This window comes from Musca vetustissima, unplaced genomic scaffold, assembly GCF_032173495.1.
Source record: "Musca vetustissima isolate MV318-11 ecotype Yass unplaced genomic scaffold, APGP_CSIRO_Mvet_v1 utg35646, whole genome shotgun sequence".
Classification (NCBI taxonomy): Eukaryota; Metazoa; Arthropoda; class Insecta; order Diptera; family Muscidae; genus Musca; species Musca vetustissima.
The window spans coordinates 65,447-75,402 of record NW_026878089.1 but is presented as its reverse complement, the minus strand read 5'-3'; positions in this window follow the sequence as shown (position 1 = coordinate 75,402).

Genomic DNA, 9,956 nt, shown 5'->3' with positions numbered 1-9,956 from the left:
GTCATAGGTTTTGGCTCACTACCTTCCAAAGTGAGCCCCCTAATGCTAGGGTGTCAAAAGACCTCGTGCCCATCAGTGTTCTACGGTTTGCAGTCAGGGTCCCGACTATGGAGCCGAATTTTAACAAACAAAGGGGCCAAAGTTGTTAACTGTCGTACTAAGGAGTCTGCGGACTTCCTTAAGTAGACAATTAACAGCTGTGACCTGTTACTGGCAGCCGTAGTGGTCCACGACATTTCGAGCGGGATGGTTACCTCAGTGTGGATCCCACCACTTTATAAGGGACTGGAGAATACACTGAGGTTGGTGGAAAACCAGAACGAGGGATTTCAGATGAGGACGTGGAGAATGCTCACCGCATTTGAAAGTAACGACGGTCTTGTCGCAATGTTCGCTACCGACTCTGCTGGGGAATAGAATTGACAAGGGTAATTGTTTTATGGGATGGGAAAACTCCAATTTCGAATCCCGCCAGTAAAACAAGGAACAGACAGCAGCAAATGCTAAATGTGTGTGCAACGTGTCATTTGGCCTTACTTTTTTTTTGAAGATGAAGTAGTAACAAGAGTTATGGTGGGAAACCCAATATTATTATTTGGGTAGCTGTGAATATCAAATAAACAGTCATAGGTTTTGGCTCACTACCTTCCAAAGTGAGCCCCTAATGCTAGGGTGTCAAGAGACCTCGTGCCCATCAGTGTTCTACGGTTTGCAGTCAGGGTCCCGACTATGAAGCCGAATTTTAACAAACAAAGGGCCCAAAGTTGTTAACTGCCGTACTAAGAAGTCTGCGGAGTGGTCCACGACATATCGAGGGGGATGGTTACCTCAGTGTGGATCCCACCACTTTTTAAGGGACTGGAAAATACACTGAAGTTGGTGGAAAACCAGAACGACGGATTTCAGATGAGAAAGTGGAGAATGCTCACCACATTCGAAAGGAACGACGGTTTGTCGCAATGTTCGCTACCGACTCTGCTGGAAAATAGAATTGACAAGGGTAATTGTTTTATGGGATGGGAAAACTCCAATTTCGAATCCCGCCTGTAAAACAAGGAACAGACAGCAGCAAATGCTAAATGTGTGGTGCAGATAAATCTGCATCACTGAAGAGCCCCTCTTACCCTCTTTTCCTCTGTTTATAGCTGTTTATTGTACGGCGGGATCAGGTGCACCTTACTTTTTTGAGAATGAGGTTGGAATAATATTAACAATGAATTACTTGTTTTGTGGTCGGATTGGGATGGTCTTGATCTGCACAACGAATCTATTCTTCATTAGGGACAGATGAAAGAAAGGGTGTTCCTCATTAGGCCAGAGTTGATTCAAAACAAAAGTTTAAATCCGTCAGGCTATAGAGGACATATGACGGCCACATTGAGATTTAGTTATGTAAAATTTCATTAACAAATATATAGTCCTGTATGTGTGATAGAGGTAGCCATTTTGCTGTTATTTTTCATTATTTTTATGATAAAAAAAGTAAGGAAATTAGTAAAGTCGGACTATGATACCCTTCACCACTTGGATATATTCTAACAAACGTCGCCTTTTCGAAAGAATATTGCTTTTACACAATGGGCTGAGGTGATAGATTCAGCTATTGTCGATTCAGCTATTTTGGAATTTTGTTATGCCAAATTTCAAGTCCGGTACTCGTGTTTGGCCCTTAATGTTTTTTTACAATCCACCGTAGTATGGAGGATATATTATTCATTATTATCGACATATCATCCACGTTATTAGAAAATAAACATCTGATAATTTTTTTCTGTACAAAATAGAATATCTTTCATACAATTCACATAGGGGATTATCGATGGATAGCATCGATGGATATCTTTGATAGACCCTGTTATAGACATTCTCTTTATATAAGACCCACATGTGGTAATCTATATATTAAAGAACCTCGTCTTCTATATGTAGAAGACCTTCAAAACGAAATCTCCAAAGCAGTGACTAACCACCATACAATTGAAGAGTATATAACAATAACAGCACAGAACACAAAAATCACACCCATTTATAGAAAGGCAAAAAAAAAACTACAAAACAATTTGACTCACCAACAAAACCAGTGCCGGACTAGTGTGCCTAACAAACAAAATACAATGAGAACGAACAAATGAATGAAGTTGTAAAAAATACATACTTATAAAAAGAAAAGACCGGATGAAAAAATATAAAAATCGCCAAAGTACTTTCTTACAATAACAAAATAGCAATCGCGCGCTCTGAGAACAGCAACAACAATGAAAATATTATCTTTAGCACCCACACTACTACATGCATAGCATAACAAACGAACACAGATGGTAGGCAGACGGGTTGGTTGGTTTGTTGGCGGGCTAGAAAGGCGATATTAGAAGCCAATAACAACACGAAATAGATATGGAGTGATAATAACAACTATATGCCGGCTGGACGGGCGTCTCTAGAAGACAAAAAAAATATTTTAAAAAATTCTCGAAATATTTAAGCAAAAAAATGTGTGTGTGTTTGTACGTGGATAATATGTTGTAAATGAATGATTTGTTTTCATTTTATGCAAATATGTGATTCCCGCATATATGGTAGACATAAAAATAAGGCTGTTGTTTAATAGATATGTTATGTTAATAATACTGGCCCTTTAGTTTTATGTTTGTGTCAAGCAGGTCAGAAACTAAAACATGATCAAAAAACATATCATTACAAACATGTTAGTATTAGACAAGGCAATATGAAGCTAAAATACAAAAAAAAATTGAAATAAAAGATGCTAATACAAAGTCGATTGGTTTCCAAAGCAGGATTTGTTGGTGATATTCTATTCAATTGGATTTTGCTTCTATCTCCACTTTAAAGAAGGAGGCGATCAATACATGTTGTGTATTTAATGATGATAGCCTATAGTGGTTAAGTACTCTACTCCTGGATCATCTATTTACTTTATATCACCACGATTTTGCGCTTCTGATGACACTTGCATGATTCTCCAACTTAAATTGTTATGGTTTCTGCTCGGCCTGTCTGTCCATGTTAAATTGTAAACAAATTGGGAAAAATCGGTTCAGATTTAGATATAGCTCCCATATATATTTTCGTCTGATTTAATGAATGTGTGTTTAATGTCGTAAAAATCGGTTCAGAATTAGATATAGCTCCATAAATATTTTAGTTCGATTTTAGGTAAATAGTGCACCAAAGTCTCTATATATATCTCGATTTGCACGAAATTTTGCATAACGTACTGAATTGAGTCTACAATGATGTGTGTTAAATTTTAATGTAAATAGTACATCAAAGGTCCTTTATTTCATTCGATTTGCACGAAATTCGGCATAACGTACTGAATTAAGTCTAGAATGATGTGTGTTAAGTTTCGTGACCATCGGGCCAGATTTAAATATAGCTCCCATATATATTTTCGCCCGATTTAATGTAAATGGTGCACCAAAGTCCCTAAATATCTTTCAATTTGCACGAAATTTGGTAAAACGTACTGAATTAAGTCTAGAAAGATGTGTGTTAAGTTTTGGAAAAATCTAAAGATGATATGTCTGTTGCAGCTACAGTTTATTGTATATATTAGCGCCTCTTGTATGTATCATATAGTCGGCCTCGTCCGACTTTTGAACTTTCCTTGCTGGTTTTTATATTCTTCTGAAGTCTGATTTTTTAAAGACTATACTCCCTAAGCATAACGTGATTATATTGTGATAGAAAGCATATCGATATTTTCTTTCTTTATATGCCAATGCTGTGCCAAATACAAAAAACCATTGCGTGCTAAAGCGGAATAACTATTTTCAAAATAAAACACAATTTTCACCAAATAGAATTGAAAATAAAATTTTGATTTTGGCTCTAACGATGACGACGACGCATTAACAATAATCGTAAAACGCACGAATGAAACGAATATTCCTGTTGATTGGAATGAATGAATTGAATTGAATCAGCGATTGGGCCACGGCTACCTGTTGTTTAGCTATAATGGAAAGACGATAATGGAATACAAATCAACAAACAAAGTATAAAAAAAGACGATGGGTGGCAGCCAGTTATTGTTTATGAAGGTGGTTCTGGTGGGGGTTGTAGCGCGGCGCGTGGTTAAAAATAAAATAGGTTAAAACCAAAAAATACCTTATCAATAAAAAATAGGTATTGATAAGTCATTTCTTTAATATCAATTTAGTACAAATTGCTTATCAACATATTTTTTTCTTTTTGATAAAATGGAATTAAAAACACACCCTTTCCCCCGAAAAATTAATAAAAAGATAATTTTGGTTTTTAAATCAAATTAAAAAAGAAGACCACAAACAAAAATGAAACCCTGAGCTAGAAATACCCATAACCATATAACTGCGCTATATAGCTGTAGACTGCTTATATTGACTAAAACAAGTCAAGGAAAAAATAAACTCAATGTTGAAATAAATATTATTGTTTTATTGGATTTTATTTTGATTCTCTCCCTCCCCATCTCTTCAATTCTGTTGTGGGTTAGTGGGTATACGACGTATACGTTTATTTATTATAAATTGTTGGATGGTTAACAAACAAACTCCAATCCCCTTGTACTTCCCCACACTCCCCCAACATGCCATGCAAACAGACAAACAAACACAAACCACCACCACCACTAATAACAGCAGCTAGCAAATTAAACTGAATTGTGCAAATTTTGCAAAATTCGTATCATATTTCTCCACAAATTTGTGGCTTACCCTACTGCGCGCTACAGTTGCTAACCCCACTGACTGTAGAAAAGTTTTTTCTTTTGTTTTTAAACATTGTCCAATTTATGATGGGTAGTAAAAAAAAGTTCATGACATTGTACATCAATCACAGTGTTTTGAAAAAAAAAATAAATAAATACAGGCATTTTCAACACAAAGGGTTATTTTGAATTTGCCGGTATTTCGGTAGCTATCACTTTTACAGTATTTATTCTTAGACAGATTTTAATTACGTTTTCAAGGATTTTAAATAGGTTAAATTAACTAAAAAAATTGATAATCTTGTAGTCACAGTTATGATGCTCTTGATTTCCCCTCTTACGTCTATTTCAAACCACTGTGCAAAAATGGTATAATTGACTGTCTAAATTGCTTTCAAATATCTTTTTCATTGCAAAACTAACTAAATCATCATCAATACCTGTTGATGATGACTCTTGTCTCTCCAATACACATCGGCTATTGTTCAAAGTCAATTCATCGAATAAATATGTTGATAATAAAAATAAATGACAAAGGTTGAAATCAGCATCACTGATTTAATTAAAAAGAAATTACTATTAATAGAAAATGGCTAACGCAAAGTGACAAGTAAAATTAACTTTTAACAAAAAACACACACACACAAGTTACAATCATTAATGATGAAAAGCACGATTTTTTGTGTTTTTATTATTTCAGATTTTGATCTATGATGTTGACGTAATGGAAACAATTTTTGTTTGTTTATGTCATCGTTGGAACGAGAGATGCATAAATAAAACCAGTAAGGGTATTAGTAAAGTCGGACTGGGCCGACTATATATGATACCCTTCACCACTTTGGGTACATACAAGAGATGATAATGTGTACAATATCCTGCTGATAAAAGAGACATAGCATCTTTGGATGGCCATTGACATGGAATCGGGTAAAAAACAAATGTGATCTACATGGATATTTGAACCAATAAAAAAACATACACATGTCATTCTGAAATCTATAAAAAAGTTGCATGTCAATCGGTCTAAGTTGAATTTTTGATGTATAATTCGTATGAAATCCGGCAAAATTTTATATGGGAGATATATGTAAAACTGAACCAATTTCAACAAAACTTCATACACATCAAACTGGACGTATTTCAGCACGTTGTGCAACATTTTGTGTAAATCGGATAAATATTGGGAGTTTGTCTGACGAAAATATATATGGAAGCTATATCTAAATCTAGACCGATTTCAACAAAACTTCACAGAAGTCAAACTGGACTAAATTCCGTACGCTGTGCAAAATTTTGTCCCAATCGGGCATATATTTTCAATTTGGTGCACCATTTACCTAAAATCGGACAAAACTATATATGGGAGCTATATCTAAATCTGAACCGATTTCAACGAAACTTCGCATATATCAATCTGGACCTAATTCAGTACTCTGAGCTTCATCTAAATCTATACCGATTTTCACGAAACTTAACACACATCATACTAGACCTAATTCAGTACGCTATGCAAAATTTTGTGAAAATCGAGAGAGATATATAGGGACTCGACTGTTCGGATCGTAGACCCCTTTGTCATGGGAACATCACTGGTTGTATAACACAGTGAAGAGGTCATCTTATCCTAAGTATCTCTTGTCCGCTTTGGAAACACTGACAGCTACCGACTATGCTGGATACCAGGACACTGCGATTTTATGGGAAATGAAAAGGCAGCTATGCGAGTATCGCAATTTACAGACAGAACAATCGCTGATTCTGTAAAAAAAAATAACCCTGGAAAAATTACAAAAAAATAGAAATTACCTGGAAATATTCTTTTACAAATCAACGCCTTATGTTAAAAAAATCTATGGCTTATGTGGGTCATTAAAAATATTACTTTAAAAATCCACGCCTTATGTGGGTCTTCAAGTAATATTCTTTTAAAATTCCACGCTTTACGTGGCCCTTAAGAAATATTTTAAAAATCCATTTTGTAGGTGGACCCTTAAGAAATGTTCTATTAAAAGTCCATTCCTTAGGTGTACTCTTGTGTTGGTACTTATGATATATTCTTTTAAAAATCCACGCCTTGTGTTGATCCTTAAGAAATAGTTTTTTTTTTTAATTCTACTCCTTATGCGACACCTTAAGAAATATTATTTTAAAATTCTACTCCTTATGCGACACTTTAAGAAATATTATTTTAAAATTCTAACACCTTATGTGAGCACTTAAGGAATATTCTTTAAAAAATCCATTCCTTAGGTGGAACCTTAAGATATATTCCTTTAAAAAACATTTCGTAGGTGGGCACTTAAGAAATGTTCTTTTAAAAATCCACGCCTTGTGTGGGACCTTAAGAAATGTTCTTCCCCACCTTATGGGGAAGGAAATAAAAAACTTAGAAATTTTGCCAAAAACGGTATGTTTTACTAAAGTAGGTCTGTGACTTTGCACTTGAACTGCCGTCTTGGCATATTAAAATTCACATTAAACGGATTTTTAAATATCTTTATATAATTTTTTAAGTTTGTGGGCAATAAAGTCTAAACCCACATAAGTTCTATGCGTATTTTTGATGTATTTTATTTAAGGGGACCCCCCCCCATTCTCGGGGTCAAATTTTTTGTTGATATAATTCGAATCTACACTGATTAAAGAATGTCTCTACAAAATTTCAAGTGAAAATCTCAAGAACTCTAGAAGATATAGCCGATTTATTGTGTCAGCAACAAGTGACGGCTGAAGGGCTTCTCAAACTTTAAACGCGTTTTTCTCTAAACATTTTTTTGCGAATGGCGGGCACGATAACTCAAAAACTAATAATCCAATCGGTTCCAAATTTTGCAACGTTTCTCTGGGAGTGTATAGCTCTCGTATAAACTAGGATAAAGCCAATCGGTGAAGATCTTCCTTATTTTTTAACTTGGTTTTTGGTAAAAAATCGGCGATTTTCCAAAAATATTTTTTCAAAGGTCCACCATTTTGTTACTTTTAGAGCGATGTCAATAATCCTAGTTCATACGAGAGCCAGACATGTACTCTTTCTAACACCGTTGGAATTTTCGGATTCCGATGCTCCAGTGAGGAGTTATCATGCCCGCCATCAAAAATAAGGACTTTTCTTTAATTACAAAAAACAACAACAAAACAATAAGAAAATTTTTTTGTAAATTATTTTTCTTCTGTTTTAAATCTTCAATTATATATGTGCAAAGTTACAAACCTTAACAAGCATTGGTATTGATTTACCAGCCCATTGAAAATCTTGAAAAAATAAAATCGAGAATGGGGGGGGGGGTTCCCTTAAATGTATTTATTTTTTTAAAGAAACCCCATATTTTAATGGCTTTTTTATTAATGTTGAATATAAAACAACATCACTTTCAAGGTTATGTGAGAGGAAACAACAACAACAAAACGTAATAAAAAGAACGTTAAAACCTTCACACCTTATGTGAGATACCAAAACACAGAAATCCATCCATTTATTTGTTTAAATGCTATAAATTACAGAATAGCAACACAGAAAAAGAATACTATTTGACATCTGTCTAGCTTTTACTCTCACATAAATCATAACTATGAGGATGGCGATGGTGATGATGATGACGATGATGGTAATGGTAATGGCGGTGATGACGGCTCTATGCAGCTTACACATAAAATAGTCGCAGTGGCAACCAGCATTCAAACCGGCCCAATTTTCTTTCCTATTTAGATAACTCAATTGGATCTTTCCGGTATCAAAGGAGATGAAAAACAAACGCGCGCACACACACACACGCATCATGGATAACCATGGTGACGTTGTAGGCACCGACGACATCGTCGTTGTCGGCAGTAGTATAATATTAAAATGTATGACAACTAGAACGAACATCAATTGTATAAGAGGAAAAACTGCATGGTACACACATCCATTCATATGCTGGGCGAGATTTTCGCATGCGAGGAAAGGCAAAAAAAAGAAGAAAAATTAGATGAAATTGCAATGACAGAAAAAAACGACAAAAGGTATAGCTGCAAACAAACAGTTAGTTGAGTATATACAATAACAAAAAAGCAAATGTGGAACAGTAGCAAAAAAATCTGTTGGATGACATTTACACAGGTCAAAGGGTAGACAACACATCAACCAACGGTCACATAGAATGTAGGCCAAGCTGGTATGTATTTTGTAAATATCTTATTAGAAAAGTTATGTACACACTCTGAGTATTTAGTGTGGAGATTTAAATGAGAAAAACATGTTGTGCTGAATAAATTTGAAAATAGCCAACAAGCCTAGTCTAATTGGACGCCAATTTTGCAAATTCAAGCATGTTAAGGGAATATTAAAATTCCTTAAATGTGAAAGACATATACGACTTATATGGATGCTTTTAAAAATCCACGCCTTAGGTGGGTACTTAAGAAATATTCATTTAAAAATCCACGCCTTGTGTTGGTCCTTAAGAAATATTCATTTAAAAATCCACGCCTTGTGTTGGTCCTTAAGAAATATTCATTTAAAAATCCACGCCTTGTGTTGGTCCTTAAGAAATATTAATTTAAAAATCCACGCCTTAGGTGGGTACTTAAAAAATATTCTTGAAAAAATCCACGCCTTAGGTGGGTACTTAAGAAATATTCTTTTAAAAATCCACGCCTTAGGTGGGGACTTAAGAAATATTCTTTAAAAATCTACGTCTTATGTGGGTACTTAAGAAATATTCTTTTAAAAATCTAAGTCTTAGGTGGGTACTTAAGAAATATACTTTTAAAAATCCACGCTTTATCTTGATCCTTAAGAAATATACTTTTAAAAATCCACGCTTTTTGTCGATCCTTAAGAATAATTCTTTTAAAAATCCACGCCTTGTGTTGATCCTTAAGAATAATTCTTTTAAAAATCCACGCCTTATGTGGGCTCTTAAGAAATACTCCGTTCAGAATCTACTCCTTATGTGGGCCCTTAAGAAATATTCTTTTAAAAATCCACGCCTTATGTGGGCTCTTAAGAAATACTCCGTTCAGAATCTACTCCTTATGTGGGCCCTTAAGAAATATTCTTTTAAAAATCCACGCCTTATGTTGGTCCTTAAGAAATATCCTTTTAAAAATGTACGCCTTGTGCGGGCTTACAATGTGCTAAATTTAGATACTCCATTACAGGGCAATCATTACCCACCATTCTTTAGGCGAATTTACAACTTCCCACTTTTGAGATTTTTGTTAAATGCACTTCATCTTTACTTCCTTCCCTAGCATTGAA